This window comes from Oncorhynchus mykiss, chromosome 1, assembly GCF_013265735.2.
Source record: "Oncorhynchus mykiss isolate Arlee chromosome 1, USDA_OmykA_1.1, whole genome shotgun sequence".
In the NCBI taxonomy this organism is placed as follows: domain Eukaryota; kingdom Metazoa; phylum Chordata; class Actinopteri; order Salmoniformes; family Salmonidae; genus Oncorhynchus; species Oncorhynchus mykiss.
The window spans coordinates 81,370,907-81,395,437 of NC_048565.1; the positions used below are offsets into that span (position 1 = coordinate 81,370,907).

The following is a 24,531-nucleotide window of genomic DNA, read 5'->3' on the forward strand; positions in this document are numbered from 1 at the left end:
CTTACACAGTTCATATTAAAACACGGAACAGAGAAAATGTCTAATATACTGAATTCATATAAAACCATGATTTCTACAGAGTACATGTAATAAAAAGAGACTAGATACAGTTACAGCTAGCCTCTCTACAGAGTTCATATTAGACCACTACAATATACATTCTCTCCATCTTTCTCACTCTTTATTCCACTCTTTCTAATACCATCTCTTTCTCGCTGTCTTTCTCCCTCTACTCCACGATGCAAGCAGAGCAAGCCGTGCCAGCGACTGCCACCTCGCCACACCATTTGTGAAATTATTCAAATGAGGCTATTGTTTAGTTGTTTAATGACTTGAATGTCTTGACAGACAAAACGGAACACGGTTAGATTATTCATTAACAATCTCTCCCTAATCTCTCTCTCTCCCTCCCTCTCTTTCTCTCCCATTTATTTTATTCTCTCTCATTCCCTATACCCCTCCCTCTCCACCCTTCCCCCTCTACCTCTTTAGCATCTTATGCATTATGAAAAGCCAAGCCATTAATGGATGTGTTCCCCTCTTGTGATGCGCAGAACATTACAACCACTCAGAGGAAGGGGACACTTGACAGGCCGGCAGACATAGAGCAGCCTCTGTAATCACATAACATCATGTCACTACACACACACAACCATGTTACTACCGTCCATGTGGGCATGTTCTATTAAACACTGACGGGAGACACACACACACACAGGAGTGGAGAAACACTAGGGCAATTGTATATGTTTCCCTTCTCTTTGCGTCACATGAATACATTATCTTGGAGATCCTGGAGATGGATATTAGATGGAGGGAAAGAGGGGGGATAAGAGGGAACGAGATAAGATGAGGTGAGGGAAAGAGAGGAGAGGTTTGGAATGGAGAGCTAGGCTAATTCCTGTGGTGCGAACATCCTTTCCTTTATCGGAGAACGCCATGTGGCACCAACTCTCTCACACACACACACACACACACACACAGAAGGAGAGAGAAACAACTTTCATTTTCACTGTGAAGCCTCTCTTTCTATGACTGGCTGTCAACCTCAACCTGAAGTTAAGCTTCACACCCAATCCTCTCAGTCCTCCAATGCAAGCAGAGAAATCATTTCCCCTGGTGTGATTGGTTTTCACTGTGCAGTCATGACAACAGCTTCCCAACAGATAAAAAAAATCCTTAAACTGATTAAGCACCTCTGTATGTGTGTGTGTCAGTCGTAGGCTTGGGCGATATACCGTTTATAACGGAGTATTTCAAAATACCAACGGTATGATTTTCAATGCCGTTTAATGTGTCAAATACATTTTATCCAGCTCAGGGCTCAGCTATGTATTGATTTCCTAACTAAGTGACTAGATGTCCAGATCAAGCTTCTTGGATACAGCAGAGACATTCAATCCCCTCCTGGATCAAGATCCCTGTGCCTAAATAGTTTTGTGTGTAAAAAAAGAAACACATTAAGTGAAATAGCACTCCTTGTGTGCACTTCCGGCAATACTGTATTCCCCGGTATGGTACAGAAATAGTATGAAGGTAAGAACATATAGATACAGCCCATCCCTAGTCAGACGTGCTTTTAAATACATGTGTATTGGATTCTGTGTTATTTAAATACTTGAGTATTTGAGTATGTTCAAATAAGTGTCCGAATCAACTACTTCTATTGGAAGTATTATCATATCATTTAATTTAAATAGCCTTCAATTTGAAATTATATTTGAATACTTAATTCCAAATAGATTATTTCAAATACATGGGAGTATTTATTTGTATTTCAAAATCCATGCTAATGCTTTCCAAGTGTTTTTCCAAATTTCTTTCAAAATATATTTAAATAAAAAAATATCTGAATACCTACTTCGATATATATGTGAAAGTTATTCAAATAATTGAAATACTATTTGAACCCAGGTCTGGTGTGTGTACCCAAACACCCTCTCTCTCACACACAGCAGTAATTATAATCTATAGACCAGCTTTAAGTGATACTGTCTACGGTGTTCTCACCCCTTCTCTGCCTCTCCCCATCACTTTCTCTGTGTTATCTGTAGCTGTCTCTCTTGTCTGCCCTCCTCTGTTGCCGTCTCTCTCGTCTGCCCTCTGTTGCTATCTCTTAGTATTCTATGTTGCTGTCTCTTGTCTGCCCTCTTCTGTAGCTGTCTCTCTTGTCTGCCCTCTTCTGTAGCGGTATGCCCTCCTCTGTTGCCGTCTCTCTCGTCTGCCCTCTGTTGCTGTCTCTTGTCTCCCATCTTCTGTTGCTGTCCCTCCTGTCTGCCCTCTTCTGCTGCTGTCCCTCCTGTCTGCCCTCTTCTGCTGCTGTCCCTCCTGTCTGCCCTCTTCTGTTGCTGTCCCTCCTGTCTGCCCTCCTCTGTTGCCGTCTCTCTCGTCTGCCCTCTGTTGCTATCTCTTAGTATTCTATGTTGCTGTCTCTTGTCTGCCATCCTCTGTTGCTGTCCCTCCTGTCTGCCCTCTTCTGCTGCTGTCCCTCCTGTCTGCCCTCTTCTGTTGCTGTCCCTCCTGTCTGCCCTCTTCTGTTGCTGTCCCTCCTGTCTGCCCTCTTCTGCTGCTGTCCCTCCTGTCTGCCCTCTTCTGTTGCTGTCCCTCCTGTCTGCCCTCCTCTGTTGCCGTCTCTCTCGTCTGCCATCTGTTGCTGTCTCTTAGTATTCTATGTTGCTGTCTCTTGTCTGCCCTCTTCGGTTGCTGTCTCTCTTGTCTGCCCTCTTCGGTTGCTGTCTCTCTTGTCTGCTCTCTTCGGTTGCTGTCTCTCTTGTCTGCCCTCTTTCGTTGCTGTCTCTTAGTATTCTATGTTGCTGTCTCTTGTCTTCCCTCCTCTCTCATCCTGTCCTGGTTGCAAAAAAGTGTAAAAGTAAACAATTGCTATAATAGTCATTTCACAGGCCACCTCACATGCAAATACTTTGTAAACCATGTTTAACTATTTCACTTTCTCCCATTTCACCTGTTATAATTATATAATTGTTATAAAGTAGCTGGCACAATAAATGTGTTTTTGTTTTAACTTGGTAGCTAGCTAGCTAACAAGTCAGCTTACATAATGTTATACCAGTCTGCTGAGAGCTAATGTTGGCTAGGTAGCTAACAAACAAACAAACAAACAAACAAGGAAAGCTAGTTAGCTATATTTTGCCAAGTAAAGTTTTTCATATAAGGCTGAAGTCATCATGTGTAAACAGCTTATCTAGACACTTGCGTGTAATCGGAGCACAAACATGCACAAATAAGATTGCAAACGTCCTGGCTGCTTCGATAACCAGTTAAAGTTGCCTAGCTAGGTAATGTTAGCCAATGTAAGACTAACGTTAGTCAACGTAAGACTGAACAATAGCTAATGTGTATGGCCAGCTCATGCACCGCAATATATCATACTTTCTTACAAAACATAGCTAGTTAACGTTAGTTACATTCACTTTAAAACCACCCAACTTTGGGAAACTGCCACGCTGCTCAAGTTCATTTGCACAGACCAATCTACGGTAAGACGAGGTAGCCAGATATCAGACAAGAAAAACACTGCAGTTAGCTACGCTATAGTTCCTCAAATAAGAACGACCAAGACCACAACACAAACCATAGCCGAGAAAACAAATTGCTTAGTTAACCTCTTGAAACTAGGGGGCACCATTTTTATTTTTGGAAAAATAACGTTCCCAAATTAAACCGCCTATTTCTCAAGACCAGATGCTAGAATATGCATATAATTGACAGCTTATGATAGAAAACACTCTATAGTTTCCAAAACTGTCAAAATATTGTCTGTGAGTATAACAGAACTGATATTGCAGGCGATAGCCTAAGAAAGATCCAATCAGTGAAGTGACTCATGCTTTGAAACGGTTGTGTTCCTATGCACCCCTATTGGCCACTGAATGGGATATCAACCAGATTCTTTTTTCTACGTATTCCCTAAGATGTCTACATTATTGTGATGTAGTTTCACGCCTTTATGTTGAAGAATGAGCGTAAACGACTACATTGCGTAAGTGGCCAGCTGAGGGCTCTCAGAGTGATTCTTGCGTAAAAGACAGAGGTAGTCATTTTTCCTCCCGCTCCTACTGAAATGCCAATTGTCCCGGTTGATATATTATCGAATAGATATTTGGAAAAACACCTTGAAGATTGATTATAAAAAACGTTTGCCATGTTTCTGTCGAAATTATGGATATAATTTGTCAAAACATTTGTCAAAGACCCCAGCCATAGACTGCTCTCTCTACTACCTCATGGCAAGTGGTACCGGAGTGCCAAGTCTAGGATAAAAAGGCTTATCAACAGTTTTTACCCCCAAGCCATAAGACTCCTGAACAGGTAACCAAATGGTTACCCGGACTATTTGCATTGTGTGCCCCCCCAACCCCTCTTTTACGCTGCTGCTACTCTCTGTTTATCTTATATGCATAGTCACTGTAACTATACATTCATGTACATAGTACCTAAATTGGCCCGACCAACCAGTGCTCCCGCACATTGGCTAACCGGGCTATCTGCATTGTGTCCCACCACCCACCATCCACCATCCCCTCTTTATTATTAGGTGACCGTGATGGTTTGAGGGCCAGATTGGGAATTTAGCCAGGACACCGGGGTTAACACCCCTACTCTTACGAGAAGTGCCATGGGATCTTTAATGACCTCAGAGAGTCAGGACACCCGTTTAACGTCCCATCCGAAAGACAGCACCCTACACAGGGCAGTGTCCCCTATCACTGCCATGGGGCATTGGGACATTTTTTGTTTGTTTTTTTGTTTGTTTTAGACCAGAGGAAAGAGTACCCTCCTACTGGCCCTCCAACACCACTTCCAGCAGCATCTGGTCTCCCATCCAGGAACTGACCAGGACCAACCCTGCTTAGCTTCAGAAGCAAGCCAGCAGTGGTATGCAGGATGGTATGCTGCTGGCTAGTTGATTGGTGAACTGCTGGAATCATGGAAAAATAATGATTAATCTAATTCTATAGTTGGAATATAGTTAGCAGCACCTTGAATACATTGTTTGACGTGACAACGAATGAATAAGCCAGGGAGAAATTATTGACAGGGTAGGAGCCAAAGTGTTGGTCAGTGTTTCCACAGTACCCTAATTAGATGTTACATTACAAATTTTCTTACCGCATGTAGCTAGCTAACATATTCTTGCTTAGCCTATTCCTCGCCGATGTGGACGGTACCGATACACAAACAACATCCTTATCAAGCCATACAACAGAACTGGTACCAGACTGCTTTAGCTAGCTAAGTTTCCTCTGACTTAGTACATTTAGCAAGCTAGCTAACCAGCTAACTAGCGATTACTGGTTAACATTATTTATTTTGTCTAGAACTTTGGCTAGAACTTGGCTCAGAAAATATAAACTAGCAGACACTATGACTAGGACACTGTGGCTGGATTTACAACAGGTTTATCTTTAAAATGGTGAAATACTTGTATGTTAGCCTCCCGGGTGGCGCAGTGGCTAAGGGCGCTGTACTGCAGCGCCAGCTGTGCCACCAGAGACTCTGGGTTCGCGCCCAGGCTCTGTCGTAACCGGCTGTGCCCGGGAGGTCCGTGGGGAGATGCACAATTGGCCTAGCATCGTCCGGGTTAGGGAGGGTTTGGCCGGTAGGGATATCCTTGTCTCAACACACACCAGCGACTCCTGTGGCGGGCCGGGTGCAGTGCGCGCTAACCAAGGTTGCCAGGTGCACGGTGTTTCCTCCGACACATTGGTGCGGCTGGCTTCCGGGTTGGATGCGCACTGTGTCTGCGCACTGTGTCTGCCAGAGTGGCTGTGCGGCTTGGTTGGGTTGTGTATCGGAGGACGCATGACTTTCAACCTTCGTCTCTCCCGAGCCCGTACGGGAGTTGTAGCGATGAGACAAGATAGTAGCTACTAAACAATTGGATACCACAAAATTGGGGAGAAAAAGGGGTCAAAATAAATAAATACATTTAAAAAAATAAAAAATACTTGTATGTTTGAGGAATTTTAATTATGGGATTTTTATTTGGCGCCCTGCACTGGCTGTTGTTGAGGTGGGACGCTACCGTCCCGAATATCCCAGAGCTTACAAAATTCCAGAAAATTATGTCATGGCTTTAGAAGCTTCTGACAGTCAATTGGAGGTGTACCTGTGGATGACCTACCTTCAAACTCTGTGCCTCTTTGCGTAACATCATGGGAAAATCAAAATAAATCAGCCAAGACCTCAGATAAAAAAAAATGGAGACCTCCACAAGTCTGGAGCAATTTCCAAACGCCTGAAGGTACCACGTCCATCTGTATAAACAATAGTATGCAAGTATAAACACCATGGGACCATCCCAGAACAAAAAGTACCTTGTGAAGATGCTGGAGGAAACAGGTACAAAAGTATCTATATCCACAGTAAAAACGAGTCCTATACCGACATAGCATGAAAGAAGCCACTGCTCCAAAACCGCCATAAAAAAACACCATGTGTTTGGAGAAATGTCCTCTGGTCTGATGAAACAGAAATAGAACTGTTTGGTCATAATGACCATCGTTATGTTTGGAGGGAAAAGGGGGTGGCTTGCAAGTCGAGAACACCCTCCAACCGTGAAGCACGGGGGTGGCAGCATCATGTTGTGGGGGTGCTTTGCTGCAGGTGCAACTGGTGCACTTCACAAAATAGATGGCATAATGAGGAACAAAAATTATGTGGATATATTGAAGCAACATCTCAGACATCAGTCAGGAAGTTCAAGCTTGGTCACAAATGGGTCTTCCAAATGGACAATGGCCCCAAGCAAAGTTACCAAAGTTGTGGCAAAATGGCTTAAGGACAAAAAAGTCAAGATATTGGAGTGGCCATCACAAAGCCCTGACCTCAATCCTGTAGACAATTTGTGGGCAGAACTGAAAAAGCGTGTGCGAGCAAGGAGGCCTACAAACCTGACTCAGTTACACCAGCTCTGTCAGGGGGAATGGGCCAAAATTCACCCAACATTGTGGGAAGCTTGTGTAAGGCTACCAGAAGCGTTTGACCCAAGTTAAACAATTTAACGGCAATCCTACCAAATACTAATTGAGTGTATGTAAACTTCTGACCCACTGGGAACCCAGCTAAAAACTGTTGTGCTGATTAAAGAAGCAATACAACTGGCCTTTAGACTAGTTGAGAATCTGGAGCGTCAGCATATCTGGGTTTGATTACAGAATAGAAAGACTGGAAGGCCCAAGTGCACAACTGAGCATGAGGACAAATACAAATACAAGCCAGCATCCCGGAGTCGCCTCTTCACTGTTGACGTTGAGACTGGTGTTTTGTGGGTACTATTTAATGAAGCTGCCAGTTGAGGACTTTTCAAAGGGCTCAGAGTTGGGCCAAAAACAAAAAAAGCCCAGGACTAATGACCCCACTGATAGGGAGAGGATAAAAGCAGTTGTCTGCCTACCTGTGTGAACTCTGACCTGGGCTGGGAGTGATGTCACAAGCCCCCCTCACCCCCACCCATCCCATGTATATCCTTCAGGATCCTTCCTCACTGGTCTTCACTGGACCTGAGAGAGATAGGGAGAGAAGAGAAAGATGTTACATTTCTGCAAAGAAATACATCATTAAGACAGATTTGTTCCACTGTGAAGGCAAAATGTGTGTGTGAAACCGGGTCTCATGTGTACTTCAAGACAGATGTTAGCCCACTAAGCTAAAGCCTCAGGTATTAGCTCTGGATGCGCACACAAGTCTTCAAGTTTACTCATCCCATAAGTATAGTCCGAAGAACCGCTTCTGTTATAAGTGTATTCTGCAGAAATATGCTAAAATGAGAGAGAGAGAGAGAGAGAGAGAGAGAGAGAATGGTATTTGTGCATATTGGAAACGGATGGAGAGCCATTAGTAAGGAAGGCAAAAGAGGATAATGGATGAGAACATTCTGTATGTATCAGCTGTAATTGAGATCCACTGGAAATCTGGATGGAAGACACACCGCTAGGAGAATATTACTACCACTTGGAAAGCACACTGCTACAGTATACAGTGCCTTCGGAAAGTATTCAGACCCCTAGACTTTTAACACATTTTGTTACGTTAAAGCCTTGTTCTAAAATTGAATAAATAAATTAACATCCTCGGCCATCTACACATAGTACCCCATAATTACAAATCAAAAACAGGGTTTAAGAAATGTTTGAAAATGGATAAAAAAATGTAAAAAATTGAAATACCTTATTTACATAAGTATTCAGAACAATTGCTATGAAACTCGAAATTGAGCTCAAGTGCATCCTATTTCCATTGATCATCCTTGAGATGTTCCTACAACTTGATTGTGGTAAATGGGGACATTTACCTGTGGTAAATTCAATTGATTTGACATGATCTGGAAAGGCACAGACCTGTCTATATACGGTCCCACAGTTGACAATGCATGTCATAGCAAAAACCGAGCCATGAGGTCGAAGGAATTGTCGGTAAAGCTCCGAGACTGGATTGTGTCAAAGCACAGATCTGGGGAAGGGTACCAAAACATTTCTGCAGCATTGAATGTCCAAGAACACAGTGGCCTCCATCATTCTTAAATGGAAGAAGATTGGAACCACCAAGACTCTTCCTGGAGCTGGCCGCCCAGCCAAAGGGAGGTGACCAAGAACCGGATGGTCACTCAGAGCTCTAGAGTCACATTCCAACAGGACAATGACTCAAAGCACACAGCCAAGAGGACGCAGGAGTGGCTTAAGGACAAGTCTCTTGATGTCCTTGAGTGGCCCAGCCAGAGCCCGGACTTGAACCCAATCAAACATCTCTGGAGAGACCTGAAAATAGCTGTGCAGCAACGCTCCCTATCCAACCTGACAGAGCTTGAGAGGGTCTGCAGAGAATAATGGCAGAAACTCCCCAAATATGTATAAAAACCTGTTTTTGCTTTGTCATTATGGGGTATTGTGTATAGATTGATGAGGGGGAAAAACTATTGAATAAGTTTTAGAATAAGGCTGTAACATAACAAAATGTGGAAAAGGGCAAGGAGTCTATAAGGATTTAGAGAAAACACTGCCAAAATGTACATAATCCCGAGATGGCTTATATTTAAACCACACCAATAGTAAGAAGTCACCCTCAAAGCACAACATTCAAAACAGATATTATGGTTGAAAAGACATTGAAAATATGTATTTTGGTTGAAATGACATTGAAATTAAATTGAAAATACTTATTTCAAACAATTTTGCTCACTGGGTAACTTCAGTCTTTTGCAAATGTCCCTCTTTCCTCCCTGTCCTTTTCATCCAAAGAGTGAAAAATGACAAAGAAAAGAATCACGTTAAACGCGAGTCAAGTTTGTACTGTACATGTGACTTTCAGCAGTGTAACTCTAAGCTGTGTGTGTGTGACTGAACATGTCACAGTTCTTCCATGGCCTGCTTACTCACCAGACATGTTCCCCACTGAACATATCACAGTTCTTCCATGGCCTGCTTACTCACCAGACATGTTCCCCACTGAATATGTCACAGTTCTTCCATGGCCTGCTTACTCACCAGACATGTTCCCCACTGAATATGTCACAGTTCTTCCATGGCCTGCTTACTCACCAGACATGTTCCCCACTGAACATGTTTGGGATGCCCTGGATCGACTTTTAAGACAGCTCTTTCCAGTTCCAGACCATATCCATCAACTTCACACAGCTATTGAAGAGGAGTAAGACAACATTTCACAGGCCACAATCAACAGCATGATCAACTCTACGTGAAGGAGATGTGTAGCGCTGCATGAGTCAAATGGTGGTCACGCCCGATATTGACTGATTTTCTGATCCACGCTGCTACCTTTTTAAGGTATCTGTATTCCCAGTGATGCAAAATCCATAAATTAGGGCCTAATGAATTTATTTAAATTCTGATTTACTTATATGAACTGTAACTCAGTAAAATATTTGAAATTGTTGCATGTTGCGTTAATACATTTTTGTTCAGTATATATCTACTGGTAACTCATCCACCTCTATATTCATGTAAAATGTTAATTGTTATATATGTAAACCAATGTTCTGAGTCTGTACAGTGATCCTGTAGGCTGTGATGACAAAGCCAAAGCTTTTCTGTTCAAAGCTCTTAAAACCATACCCTTTACCTTAGGCCTACTGTGGTGTATCCTGGACTGAAGAGGCTTCTACTAACTCCTCTTAATACACACAAGCCACAAGCACTCACACATACAACCGCACGCGCACACACACACGCACACACCTCCTTATCATCAGAGTTGTCTGGGGAGCCAGCAGGGCTATAAAGCCGAACAGCTCATCTCCTTAAAACAAGCAGGGTTGTCCCTGGGCGCCTGAACACCACTCATCAACTGTTACACCAGAGAGAGAGAGAGAGAGAGAGAGAGAGAGAGAGAGAGAGAGAGAGAGAGAGAGGGGGAAAGAAAGAAGGGGGGAAAGAATGAAAATCAATGGTCCCCTCCAACACCAGTGCAAACAACAGTAAGAGAGAAGACAGGCAAATAATTCTGCCCTTCATCCCTTCCAATAACCCAGACAAAGGTAGAGAGACAGATAGCTAAGGCTCAGAGAAGTAATCATCTCTATGCAAATAGAAAACTGAGTGACAATTTAAACCAAGATAGCGCGTGCGTGTGTGTGTGTGTGTGTTTGATTCGGTATAGCCAGGCCTCCCTCTGAAATCAATTCACAGCGAGGGAGAGAGAAAGAAAGCATTTTCCTGTGGTGGAGATAAAACACTTTACGAGGAGCCGTCTGATAGTGTGATGCTTATCTGGAGGAAATTAGCAACAGGAATACCATTACCCACAACAAACAACTCAAGTGTTGAACCTTTGACTATCCCTCTCTGTTTATTTCTCTCTCTCTCTCCCTCTGTTTATTTTACACACTCCCTCTTGCTTTCTTGTTCCCTCGCCCGTTTGCTCCATCTCGTTTCCTCCCTCCCTCACTCCCTCTTGTTTGCTCTCTCACTCGTTCGCTCTGTCCCTCGTTCCCTTCCTCCTTCGCTCTGTCCCTCCCCTCGTTAGTTCCCTCCATCGATCGCTCTGTCCCTCGTTCCCTTCCTCCTTCGCTCTGTCCCTCGTTCCCTCCCTCCTTCGCTCTGTCCCTCGTTCCCTCCCTCGCTCGCTCGCTCCCTCGTACCCTACCTCGCTCGCTCGCTCCCTCGTACCCTACCTCGCTCGCTCGCTCCCTCGTACCCTACCTCGCTCGCACGTACCCTACCTCGCTCGCTCGCACGTACCCTACCTCGCTCGCTCGCACGTACCCTACCTCGCTCGCTCGCACGTACCCTACCTCGCTCGCTCGCACGTACCCTACCTCGCTCGCACGTACCCTACCTCGCTCGCACTCTCCCTCGTACCCTACCTCGCTCGCTCGCACTCTCCCTCGTACCCTACCTCGCTCGCTCGCTCGCACTCTCCCTCATACCCTACCTCGCTCGCTCTCTCCCTCGCACTCTCCCTCATACCCTACCTCGCTCGCTCTCTCCCTCGCACTCTCCCTCGTTCCCTCCCTCCCTCGCTCCCTCCCTCGTTCCCTCGCTCGCTCCCTCCCTCGTTCCCTCCCTCGCTCGCTCCCTCCCTCGCTCGCTCGCTCGTACCCTCCCTCGCACTCTCCCTCGTACCCTACCTCGCTCGCTCGCACTCTCCCTCGTACCCTACCTCGCTCGCACGCACTCTCCCTCGTACCCTAGCTCGCTCGCTCGCACTCTCCCTCGTACCCTACCTCGCTCGCTCGCACTCTCCCTCGTATCCTACCTCGCTCGCACTCTCCCTCGTTCCCTCCCTCGCTCGCACTCTCCCTCCCTCGCTCGCTCGCACTCTCCCTCCCTCGCTCGCTCGCACTCTCCCTCGTTCCCTCCCTCGCTCGCTCGCACTCTCCCTCGTTCCCTCGCTCGCACTCTCCCTTGTTCCCTCCCTCGCTCGCACTCTCCCTCGTTCCCTCCCTCGCTCGCTCGCACTCTCCCTCGTTCCCTCGCACTCTCCCTCGTTCCCTCCCTCGCTCGCTCGCACTCTCCCTCGTTCCCTCCCTCGCTCGCACTCTCCCTCGTTCCCTCCCTCGCTCGCTCCCTCGTACCCTCCCTCGCTCGCACTCTCCCTCGTTCCCTCCCTCCCTCGCTCCCTCCCTCGCTCGCTCCCTCGTACCCTCCCTCGCTCGCTCCCTCCCTCGCTCCCTCCCTCGCACTCTCCCTCGTACCCTACCTCGCTCGCTCGGACTCTCCCTCGTACCCTACCTCGCTCGCTCGCTCGCTCGCACGCACTCTCCCTCGTACCCTACCTCGCTCGCTCGCTCGCACTCTCCCTCGTACCCTACCTCGCTCGCTCGCACTCTCCCTCGTTCCCTCCCTCGCACTCTCCCTCCCTCGCTCGCTCGCACTCTCCCTCGCTCGCACTCTCCCTCGCTCGCACTCTCCCTCGTTCCCTCGCTCGCACTCTCCCTCGCTCGCTCGCACTCTCCCTCGTACCCTACCTCGCTCGCTCGCACTCTCCCTCGTTCCCTCCCTCGCTCGCACTCTCCCTCGTTCCCTCCCTCGCTCGCTCGCACTCTCCCTCGCTCGCTCGCACTCTCCCACTCTCCCTCGCTCGCTCGCACTCTCCCGCGCTCGCTCGCTCGCACTCTCCCTCGTTCCCTCCCTCGCTCGCTCGCACTCTCCCTCGGTCCCTCCCTCGCTCGCACTCTCCCTCGTTCCCTCGCTCGCTCGCACTCTCCCTCCCTCCCTCGCTCGCTCGCACTCTCCCTCGTTCCCTCCCTCGCTCGCACTCTCCCTCGTTCCCTCCCTCGCTCGCTCGCACTCTCCCTCGTTCCCTCGCTCGCACTCTCCCTCGTTCCCTCCCTCCCTCGCTCGCACTCTCCCTCGTTCCCTCCCTCCCTCGCTCGCACTCTCCCTCGTTCCCTCCCTCCCTCGCTCGCACTCTCCCTCGTTCCCTCCCTCGCTCGCTCGCACTCTCCCTCGTTCCCTCCCTCGCTCGCTCGCACTCTCCCTCGTTCCCTCCCTCGCTCGCTCGCACTCTCCCTCGTTCCCTCCCTCGCTCGCACTCTCCCTCGCTCACACTCTCCCTCGTTCCCTCCCTCGCTCGCACTCTCCCTCGTTCCCTCCCTCGCTCGCACTCTCCCTCGTTCCCTCCCTCGCGCGCACTCTCCCTCGTTCCCTCCCTCGCGCGCACTCTCCCTCGCTCGCACTCTCCCTCGCTCGCACTCTCCCTCGCTCGCTCCCTCCCTCGCTCGCACTCTCCCTCCCTCGCACTCTCCCTGGTTCCCTCCCTCGCTCGCACTCTCCCTCGTTCCCTCCCTCGCTCGCACTCTCCCTCGCTCGCACTCTCCCTCGCTCGCACTCTCCCTGGTTCCCTCCCTCGCTCGCACTCTCCCTCGATCCCTCGCTCGCTCGCGCTCTACCTCGATCCCTCGCTCGCTCGCGCTCTACCTCGATCCCTCACTCGCTCGCTCGCACTCTACCTCGATCCCTCACTCGCTCGCTCGCACTCTACCTCGATCCCTCACTCGCTCGCTCGCACTCTACCTCGATCCCTCGCTCGCTCGCTCGCACTCTACCTCGATCCCTCGCTCGCTCGCACTCTACCTCGATCCCTCGCTCGCTCGCACTCTACCTCGATCCCTCGCTCGCTCGCACTCTACCTCGATCCCTCGCTCGCTCGCACTCTACCTCGATCCCTCGCTCGCTCGCACTCTACCTCGATCCCTCGCTCGCTCGCACTCTACCTCGATCCCTCGCTCGCTCGCACTCTACCTCGATCCCTCGCTCGCTCGCACTCTCCCTCGTTCCCTCCCTCGCTCGCACTCTCCCTCGTTCCCTCCCTCGCACTCTCCTTCGTTCCCTCCCTCGCTCGCACTCTCCCTCGCTCGCACTCTCCCTCGCTCGCACTCTCCCTCGCTCCCTCCCTCGCTCGCACTCTCCCTCCCTCTCTCGCACTCTCCCTCGCTCGCACTCTCCCTGGTTCCCTCCCTCGCTCGCACTCTCCCTCGTTCCCTCCCTCGCTCGCACTCTCCCTCGCTCGCACTCTCCCTGGTTCCCTCCCTCGCTCGCACTCTCCCTCGATCCCTCGCTCGCTCGCACTCTCCCTCGATCCCTCGCTCGCTCGCACTCTCCCTCGATCCCTCGCTCGCTCGCACTCTACCTCGATCCCTCGCTCGCTCGCACTCTACCTCGATCCCTCGCACTCTACCTCGATCCCTCACTCGCTCGCTCGCACTCTACCTCGATCCCTCGCTCACTCGCACTCTCCTTCATTCCCTCCCTCGCTCGCACTCTCCCTCGCTCGCACTCTCCCTGGTTCCCTCCCTCGCTCGCACTCTCCCTCGCTCGCACTCTCCCTTGCTCGCACTCTCCCTGGTTCCCTCCCTCGCTCGCACTCTCCCTCGTTCCCTCCCTCGCTCGCACTCTCCCTCGCTCCCTCCCTCGCTCGCACTCTCCCTCGCTCGCACTCTCCCTCGTTCCCTCCCTCGCTCGCTCCCTCCCTCGCTCGCACTCTCCCTCGCTCGCACTCTCCCTCGCTCGCACTCTCCCTCGCTCGCACTCTCCCTCGATCCCTCGCTCACACTCTCCCTCGATCCCTCGCTCGCACTCTCCCTCGATCCCTCGCACGCACTCTCCCTCGATCCCTCGCACTCTCCCTCGATCCCTCGCACGCACTCTCCCTCGCACGCACTCTCCCTCGATCCCTCGCTCGCACTCGTTCTCTCTCTCGTTTCCTCCCTCGCGGTCCCTCTCTCACTACCGTTCCCGCATTCCCTTGCTCTCTCTCGCTCCCTCGTTCCCTCCCTCGCTCGCACTCTCCCTCGTTCCCTCCCTCGCTCGCACTCACCCTCGTTCCCTCCTCGCTCGCACTCACCCTCGTTCCCTCCCTCGCTCGCACTCACCCTCGTTCCCTCCCTCGCTCGCACTCACCCTCGTTCCCTCCCTCGCTCGCACTCACCCTCGTTCCCTCCCTCACTCGCACTCACCCTCGTTCCCTCCCTCGCACTCACCCTCGTTTCCTCCCTCGCACTCACCCTCGTTCCCTCCCTCGCTCGCACTCACCCTCGTTCCCTCCCTCGCTCGCACTCACCCTCGTTCCCTCCCTCGCTCGCACTCACCCTCGTTCCCTCCCTCGCTCGCACTCACCCTCGTTTCCTCCCTCGCACTCACCCTCGTTCCCTCCCTCGCTCGCACTCACCCTCGTTCCCTCCCTCGCTCGCACTCTCCCTCGTTCCCTCCCTCGCTCGCACTCTCCCTCGTTCCCTCCCTCGCTCGCACTCTACCTCGTTCCCTCGCTCGCACTCTACCTCGTTCCCTCGCTCGCACTCTACCTCGATCCCTCGCTCGCACTCTACCTCGATCCCTCGCTCGCACTCTACCTCGATCCCTCGCTCGCACTCTACCTCGATCCCTCGCTCGTTCCCCCTCGCTCGCTTGTTCCCCCTCGCTCGCTTGTTCCCCCTCGCTCTCATAACCTCGCTACCTCTCTAGCTCCCTCTCTCATTCCCTCCCCCGTTTGCTGCATCTCATTCCCTTGCTCCCTCTCGTTTCCTGACTCCGTCGCTCCTTCGTACTCTCCCTCGCTCGCACTCTCCCTCCCTCGCTTGCTCGCTCCCTCTCATTCCCTCCCTCTCGTGCCCTCCCTCGCTTGCTCCATCCCTCCCTCGATCCCTCGTTAGCTCCCTCTCTCGTTCCCTCCCTCGCTTGCTCCTTCCTCCATTTGCTCCATCTCGTTCCCTTGCTCCCTCTCGTTTCGCTCTGTCCCTCTTTCACTTTCTCCTTCGCTCTGTCCCCCTCCCTCCCTCGCACTCGTTCCCTCGTTCCTTCGCTCGCTCTCCCTCCCTCGCTCGCACTCGTTCCCTCCCTCGTTCCTTCGCTCGCTCTCCCTCGTTCCCTTGCACGCACGCTCTCCCTCGCTCGCTCTCGTTCCCCCTCGTTCGCTCGCTCTCTCTCGTTCCCTCCCTCGCTCTCGATTCCCCCGCGGTCCCTCTCTCCCTCGTACGCTCGCACTCTCCCTCGTTCCCTCGCACTCTCCCTCGCTCACACTCGTTCCCTCGCTCGCACTCGTTCCCTCGCTCGCACTCGTTCGTTCCCTCGCTCGCTCTCCCTCGCTCCCTCGTTCCTTCGCTCGCTCTCCCTCGATCGCACTCGTTCCCTCCCTCGTTCCTTCGCTCGCTCTCCCTTGTTCCCTTGCACGCACGCTCTCCCTCGCTTGCTCCATCCCTCCCTTGATCCCTCGTTAGCTCCCTCTCTCGTTCCCTCCCTCGCTTGCTCCTTCCTCCATTTGCTCCATCTCGTTCCCTTGCTCCCTCTCGTTTCGCTCTGTCCCTCTTTCACTTTCTCCTTCGCTCTGTCCCCCTCCCTCCCTCGCACTCGTTCCCTCGTTCCTTCGCTCGCTCTCCCTCCCTCGCTCTCGTTCCTTCGCTCGCTCTCCCTCGTTCCCTTGCACGCACGCTCTCGCTCGCTCGCTCTCGTTCCCCCTCGTTCGCTCGCTCTCTCTCGTTCCCTCCCTCGCTCTCGATTCCCCCGCGGTCCCTCTCTCCCTCGTACGCTCGCACTCTCCCTCGTTCCCTCGCACTCTCCCTCGCTCACACTCGTTCCCTCGCTCGCACTCGTTCCCTCGCTCGCACTCGTTCGTTCCCTCGCTCGCTCTCCCTCGCTCCCTCGTTCCTTCGCTCGCTCTTCCTCGATCGCACTCGTTCCCTCCCTCGTTCCTTCGCTCGCTCTCCCTTGTTCCCTTGCACGCACGCTCTCCCTCGCTCGCTCGCTCCCTCTCGTTCCCCCTCGTTCCCTCGCTCTCTCTCTGGTTCCCTCCCTCGCTCTCGATTCCTCCCTCGCTCTCGATTCCTCCCTCGTTTCCTTGCTCTCCCTCGTTCCCTCGCTCGCTCTCCCTCGTTCCCTCGCTCGCTCTCCCTCGTTCCCTCTCCCTCGTTCCCTCGCTCGCTCTCCCTCGTTCCCTCGCTCGCTCTCCCTCGTTCCCTCTCCCTCGTTCCCTCGCTCGCTCTCCCTTGTTCCCTCGCACGCTCTCCCTCGTTCCCTCACACGCTCTCCCTCGTTCCCTCGCACGCACGCACTCCCTCGCTGGCTCCCTCTCATTCCCCCTCGCTCGTTCCCCCTCGTTCCCTCCCTCGCTCTCGATTCCTCCCTCGCTCGTTCTCCCTCTCTCTCGTTCTCTCATTCTCTCTCTCCCGTTCCCTCGCTCGCTCTCTCCTGTTCCCTCGCTTTCTCTCTCCCCTTCGCACGCACGCTCTCCTTTGCTCGCTCCCTCTCGTTCCCCCTCTCCAGTTCCCTCGCTCGCTCTCTCCAGTTCCCTCGCTCGCTCTCCCTCGTTCCCTCGCTCGCTCTCCCTCGTTCCCTCGCACTCTCCCTCGCTCGCACTCTCCCTCGCTCGCACTCTCCCTCGCTCCCTCCCTCGCTCGCACTCTCCCTCGCTCCCTCCCTCTCTCGCACTCTCCCTCGCTCGCACTCTCCCTGGTTCCCTCCCTCGCTCGCACTCTCCCTCGTTCCCTCCCTCGCTCGCACTCTCCCTCGCTCGCACTCTCCCTGGTTCCCTCCCTCGCTCGCACTCTCCCTCGATCCCTCGCTCGCTCGCACTCTCCCTCGATCCCTCGCTCGCTCGCACTCTCCCTCGATCCCTCGCTCGCTCGCACTCTACCTCGATCCCTCGCTCGCTCGCACTCTACCTCGATCCCTCGCACTCTACCTCGATCCCTCACTCGCTCGCTCGCACTCTACCTCGATCCCTCGCTCACTCGCACTCTCCTTCATTCCCTCCCTCGCTCGCACTCTCCCTCGCTCGCACTCTCCCTGGTTCCCTCCCTCGCTCGCACTCTCCCTCGCTCGCACTCTCCCTTGCTCGCACTCTCCCTGGTTCCCTCCCTCGCTCGCACTCTCCCTCGTTCCCTCCCTCGCTCGCACTCTCCCTCGCTCCCTCCCTCGCTCGCACTCTCCCTCGCTCGCACTCTCCCTCGTTCCCTCCCTCGCTCGCTCCCTCCCTCGCTCGCACTCTCCCTCGCTCGCACTCTCCCTCGCTCGCACTCTCCCTCGCTCGCACTCTCCCTCGCTCGCACTCTCCCTCGATCCCTCGCTCGCACTCTCCCTCGATCCCTCGCTCGCACTCTCCCTCGATCCCTCGCACGCACTCTCCCTCGATCCCTCGCACTCTCCCTCGATCCCTCGCACGCACTCTCCCTCGATCCCTCGCTCGCACTCGTTCTCTCTCTCGTTTCCTCCCTCGCGGTCCCTCTCTCACTACCGTTCCCGCATTCCCTTGCTCTCTCTCGCTCCCTCGTTCCCTCCCTCGCTCGCACTCTCCCTCGTTCCCTCCCTCGCTCGCACTCACCCTCGTTCCCTCCTCGCTCGCACTCACCCTCGTTCCCTCCCTCGCTCGCACTCACCCTCGTTCCCTCCCTCGCTCGCACTCACCCTCGTTCCCTCCCTCGCTCGCACTCACCCTCGTTCCCTCCCTCACTCGCACTCACCCTCGTTCCCTCCCTCGCACTCACCCTCGTTTCCTCCCTCGCACTCACCCTCGTTCCCTCCCTCGCTCGCACTCACCCTCGTTCCCTCCCTCGCTCGCACTCACCCTCGTTCCCTCCCTCGCTCGCACTCACCCTCGTTCCCTCCCTCGCTCGCACTCACCCTCGTTTCCTCCCTCGCACTCACCCTCGTTCCCTCCCTCGCTCGCACTCACCCTCGTTCCCTCCCTCGCTCGCACTCACCCTCGTTCCCTCCCTCGCTCGCACTCTCCCTCGTTCCCTCCCTCGCTCGCACTCTCCCTCGTTCCCTCCCTCGCTCGCACTCTACCTCGTTCCCTCCCTCGCTCGCACTCTACCTCGTTCCCTCGCTCGCACTCTACCTCGATCCCTCGCTCGCACTCTACCTCGATCCCTCGCTCGCACTCTACCTCGATCCCTCGCTCGCACTCTACCTCGATCCCTCGCTCGCACTCTACCTCGATCCCTCGCTCGTTCCCCCTCGCTCGCTTGTTCCCCCTCGCTCTCATAACCTCGCTACCTCTCTAGCTCCCTCTCTCATTCCCTCCCCCGTTTGCTGCATCTCATTCCCTTGCTCCCTCTCGTTTCCTGACTCCGTCGCTCCTTCGTACTCTCCCTCGCTCGCACTCTCCCTCCCTCGCTTGCTCGCTCCCTCTCATTCCCTCCCTCTCGTGCCCTCCCTCGCTTGCTCCATCCCTCCCTCGATCCCTCGTTAGCTCCCTCTCTCGTTCCCTCCCTCGCTTGCTCCTTCCTCCATTTGCTCCATCTCGTTCCCTTGCTCCCTCTCGTTTCGCTCTGTCCCTCTTTCACTTTCTCCTTCGCTCTGTCCCCCTCCCTCCCTCGCACTCGTTCCCTCGTTCCTTCGCTCGCTCTCCCTCCCTCGCTCGCACTCGTTCCCTCCCTCGTTCCTTCGCTCGCTCTCCCTCGTTCCCTTGCACGCACGCTCTCCCTCGCTCGCTCGCTCTCGTTCCCCCTCGTTCGCTCGCTCTCTCTCGTTCCCTCCCTCGCTCTCGATTCCCCCGCGGTCCCTCTCTCCCTCGTACGCTCGCACTCTCCCTCGTTCCCTCGCACTCTCCCTCGCTCACACTCGTTCCCTCGCTCGCACTCGTTCCCTCGCTCGCACTCGTTCGTTCCCTCGCTCGTTCCCTCGCTCGCTCTCCCTCGCTCCCTCGTTCCTTCGCTCGCTCTCCCTCGATCGCACTCGTTCCCTCCCTCGTTCCTTCGCTCGCTCTCCCTTGTTCCCTTGCACGCACGCTCTCCCTCGCTTGCTCCATCCCTCCCTTGATCCCTCGTTAGCTCCCTCTCTCGTTCCCTCCCTCGCTTGCTCCTTCCTCCATTTGCTCCATCTCGTTCCCTTGCTCCCTCTCGTTTCGCTCTGTCCCTCTTTCACTTTCTCCTTCGCTCTGTCCCCCTCCCTCCCTCGCACTCGTTCCCTCGTTCCTTCGCTCGCTCTCCCTCCCTCGCTCTCGTTCCCTCCCTCGTTCCTTCGCTCGCTCTCCCTCGTTCCCTTGCACGCACGCTCTCGCTCGCTCGCTCTCGTTCCCCCTCGTTCGCTCGCTCTCTCTCGTTCCCTCCCTCGCTCTCGATTTCCCCGCGGTCCCTCTCTCCCTCGTACGCTCGCACTCTCCCTCGTTCCCTCGCACTCTCCCTCGCTCACACTCGTTCCCTCGCTCGCACTCGTTCCCTCGCTCGCACTCGTTCGTTCCCTCGCTCGCTCTCCCTCGCTCCCTCGTTCCTTCGCTCGCTCTTCCTCGATCGCACTCGTTCCCTCCCTCGTTCCTTCGCTCGCTCTCCCTTGTTCCCTTGCACGCACGCTCTCCCTCGCTCGCTCGCTCCCTCTCGTTCCCCCTCGTTCCCTCGCTCTCTCTCTGGTTCCCTCCCTCGCTCTCGATTCCTCCCTCGCTCTCGATTCCTCCCTCGTTTCCTTGCTCTCCCTCGTTCCCTCGCTCGCTCTCCCTCGTTCCCTCGCTCGCTCTCCCTCGTTCCCTCTCCCTCGTTCCCTCGCTCGCTCTCCCTCGTTCCCTCTCCCTCGTTCCCTCGCTCGCTCTCCCTTGTTCCCTCGCACGCTCTCCCTCGTTCCCTCACACGCTCTCCCTCGTTCCCTCGCACGCACGCACTCCCTCGCTGGCTCCCTCTCATTCCCCCTCGCTCGTTCCCCCTCGTTCCCTCCCTCGCTCTCGATTCCTCCCTCGCTCGTTCTCCCTCTCTCTCGTTCTCTCATTCTCTCTCTCCCGTTCCCTCGCTCGCTCTCTCCTGTTCCCTCGCTTTCTCTCTCCCCTTCGCACGCACGCTCTCCTTTGCTCGCTCCCTCTCGTTCCCCCTCTCCAGTTCCCTCGCTCGCTCTCTCCAGTTCCCTCGCTCGCTCTCCCTCGTTCCCTCGCTCGCTCTCCCTCGTTCCCTCGCACTCTCCCTCGCTCGCACTCGTTCCCTCCCTCGTTCCCTCGCTCGCTCTCCCTCGTTCCCTCGCACTCTCCCTCGCTCGCACTCGTTCCCTCCCTCGTTCCCTCGCTCGCTCTCCCTCGTTCCCTCGCACGCTCTCCCTCGTTCCCTCGCACGCTCTCCCTCGCTGGCTCCCTCTCATTCCCCCTCGCTCGTTCCCCCCCGTTCCCTCCCTCGCTCTCGATTCCTCCCTCGCTCGTTCTCCCTCTCTCGTTCTCTCATTCTCTCTCCCGTTCCCTCGCTCGCTCTCTCCTGTTCCCTCGCTTTCTCTCTCCCCTTCGCACGCATGCTATCCTTTGCTCGCTCCCTCTCGTTCCCCCTCTCCAGTTCCCTCGCTCGCTCTCTCCAGTTCCCTCGCTCGCTCTCTCCAGTTCCCTCGCTCGCTCTCTCCAGTTCCCTCGCTCGCTCTCTCCAGTTCCCTCGCTCGCTCTCTCCAGTTCCCTCGTTCCCTCACACGCACGCTCTCCCTCGCTCGCTCCCTCACGTTCCCCCTCGTTCGCTCCCGCTCTCTCTCTCGTTACCTCGCTCCCGCTCTCTCTCTCGTTACCTCGCTCCCGCTCTCTCTCTCTCTCTCTCTCGGTACCTCGCTCCCGCTCTCTCTCTCTCTCGTTACCTCGCTCCCGCTCTCTCTCTCTCGTTACCTCGCTCCCGCTCTCTCTCTCTCGTTACCTCGCTCCCGCTCTCTCTCTCTCGTTACCTCGCTCCCGCTCTCTCTCTCTCGTTACCTCGCTCCCGCTCTCTCTCTCGTTACCTCGCTCCCGCTCTCTCTCTCTCGTTACCTCGCTCCCGCTCTCTCTCTCTCGTTACCTCGCTCCCGCTCTCTCTCTCTCGTTACCTCGCTCCCGCTCTCTCTCTCGTTACCTCGCTCCCGCTCTCTCTCTCGTTACCTCGCTCGCTCTCTCTCTCGTTACCTCGCTCGCTCTCCCTCGTACTCGTTCCCTCCCTCGTTCCCTCGCTCGCACTCTCCCTCCTTCCTTCGCTCACTCTCCCTCGTTCCCTCGCACTCGTTCCCTCCCTCGTTCCCTCGCTCGCTCTCCCTCGTTCCCTCGCACTCTCCCTCGCTCGCACTCGTTCCCTCGCTCGCTCTCCCTCGTTCCCTCGCTCGCTCTCCCTCGTTCGCTCGCTCTCCCTCGTTCCCTCGCTCTCCCTCGTTCCCTCGCTCGCTCTCTCTCGTTCCCTCACACGCTCTCCCTCGTGCCCTCGCACGCACGCACTCCCTCGCTGGCTCCCTCTCATTCCCCCTCGCTCGTTCCCCCTCGTTCCCTCCCTCGCTCTCGATTCCTCCCTCACTCGTTCTCCCTCTCTCTCGTTCTCTCATTCTCTCTCTCCCGTTCCCTCGCTCGCTCTCTCCTGTTCCCTCGCTCTCTCTCCCCTTCGCACGCACGCTCTCCTTTGCTCGCTCCCTCTCGTTCCCACTCTCCAGTTCCCTCGCTCGCTCTCCCTCCCTCGTTCCCTCGCTCGCTCTCCCTCCCTCGTTCCCTCGCTCGCTCTCCCTCCCTCGTTCCCTCGCTCGCTCTCCCTCGTTCCCTCGCTCGCTCTCCCTCGTTCCCTCGCTCGCTCTCCCTCGTTCCCTCGCACTCTCCCTCGCTCGCACTCGTTCCCTCGCTCGCTCTCCCTCGTTCCCTCGCTCGCTCTCCCTCGTTCCCTCGCACGCTCTCCCTCGCTGGCTCCCTCTCGTTCCCCCTCGCTCGTTCCCCCTCGTTCCCTCCCTCGCTCTCGATTCCTCCCTCGCTCGTTCTCCCTCTCTCGTTCTCTCTCTCCTGTTCCCTCGCTTTCTCTCTCCCCTTCGCACGCACGCTATCCTTTGCTCGCTCCCTCTCGTTCCCCCTCTCCAGTTCCCTCGCTCGCTCTCTCCAGTTCCCTCGCTCGCTCTCTCCAGTTCCCTCGCTCGCTCTCTCCAGTTCCCTCGTTCCCTCACACGCACGCTCTCCCTCGCTCGCTCCCTCACGTTCCCCCTTGTTCCCTCCACCTCGCTCCCCCGTTCCCTCGCTCCCGCTCTCTCTCTCTCGTTACCTCGCTCCCGCTCTCTCTCTCTCTCTCTCGTTACCTCGCTCCCGCTCTCTCTCTCTCTCTCTCTCTCGTTACCTCGCTCCCGCTCTCTCTCTCTCTCGTTACCTCGCTCCCGCTCTCTCTCTCTCGTTACCTCGCTCCCGCTCTCTCTCTCTCGTTACCTCGCTCCCGCTGTCTCTCGCTCGTTACCTCGCTCCCGCTCTCTCTCTCTCGTTACCTCGCTCCCGCTCTCTCTCTCTCGTTACCTCGCTCCCGCTCTCTCTCTCTCTCTCTCTCGTTAGCTCGCTCCCGCTCTCTCTCTCTCTCGTTAGCTCGCTCCCGCTCTCTCTCTCTCTCGTTACCTCGCTCCCGCTCTCTCTCTCTCGTTACCTCGCTCCCGCTCTCTCTCTCGTTACCTCGCTCCCGCTCTCTCTCTCTCGTTACCTCGCTCCCGCTCTCTCTCTCTCGTTACCTCGCTCCCGCTCTCTCTCTCTCGTTACCTCGCTCCCGCTCTCTCTCTCTCGTTACCTCGCTCCCGCTCTCTCTCTCTCGTTACCTCGCTCCCGCTCTCTCTCTCTCGTTACCTCGCTCCCGCTCTCTCTCTCTCGTTACCTCGCTCCCGCTCTCTCTCTCTCTCTCTCGTTACCTCGCTCCCGCTCTCTCTCTCTCTCTCTCTCTCTCTCTCTCGTTACCTCGCTCCCGCTCTCTCTCTCTCTCGTTACCTCGCTCCCGCTCTCTCTCTCTCTCTCTCGTTACCTCGCTCCCGCTCTCTCTCTCGTTACCTCGCTCCCGCTCTCTCTCTCGTTACCTCGCTCCCGCTCTCTCTCGTTACCTCGCTCCCGCTCTCTCTCGTTACCTCGCTCCCGCTCTCTCTCTCTCGTTACCTCGCTCCCGCTCTCTCTCTCTCTCTCGTTACCTCGCTCCCGCTCTCTCTCTCTCTCTCTCGTTACCTCGCTCCCGCTCTCTCTCTCTCTCTCTCGTTACCTCGCTCCCGCTCTCTCTCTCTCTCTCTCGTTACCTCGCTCCCGCTCTCTCTCTCTCTCGTTACCTCGCTCCCGCTCTCTTTCTCTCTCTCTCGTTACCTCGCTCCCGCTCTCTCTCTCTCTCTCTCTTTCGTTACCTCGCTCCCGCTCTCTCTCTCTCTCCCTCTCTCTCTCGTTACCTCGCTCCCGCTCTCTCTCTCTCGTTACCTCGCTCCCGCTCTCTCTCTCTCTCTCTCTCTCGTTACCTCGCTCCCGCTCTCTCGTTACCTCGCTCCCGCTCTCTCTCTCTCGTTACCTCGCTCCCGCTCTCTCTCTCTCTCTCTCTCTCTCTCGTTACCTCGCTCCCGCTCTCTCTCTCTCTCTCTCGTTACCTCGCTCCCGCACTCTCTCTCTCGTTACCTCGCTCCCGCTCTCTCTCTCTCTCTCTCTCTCGTTACCTCGCTCCCGCTCTCTCTCTCTCTCGTTACCTCGCTCCCGCTCTCTCTCTCTCTCTCTCTCTCGTTACCTCGCTCCCGCTCTCTCTCTCTCTCTCTCGTTACCTCGCTCCCGCTCTCTCGTTACCTCGCTCCCGCTCTCTCTCTCTCTCGTTACCTCGCTCCCGCTCTCTCTCTCTCGTTACCTCGCTCCCGCTCTCTCTCTCTCGTTACCTCGCTCCCGCTCTCTCTCTCTCTCGTT

General features: G+C 55.0%; 1 protein-coding gene across 7 annotated transcripts in view; it reads right to left on the bottom strand.

Moving 5' to 3' along the window:
• The window catches only part of LOC110532756 (zinc finger MIZ domain-containing protein 1), a 273,627-nt gene that overhangs the window by 195,062 nt on the left and 54,034 nt on the right, over positions 1 to 24,531 (bottom strand). For 6 of the 7 annotated variants that reach the window (XM_036986829.1, XM_036986812.1, XM_036986826.1 and 3 more), the window contains exon 2: positions 7,418 to 7,523. The gene's annotated coding sequence lies outside the window, so the exon portion shown is untranslated. Of the gene's footprint in view, positions 1 to 7,417; positions 7,524 to 10,214; positions 10,324 to 24,531 lie in introns of all 7 variants that reach the window. The other variant, XM_036986819.1, reaches the window with a different exon arrangement.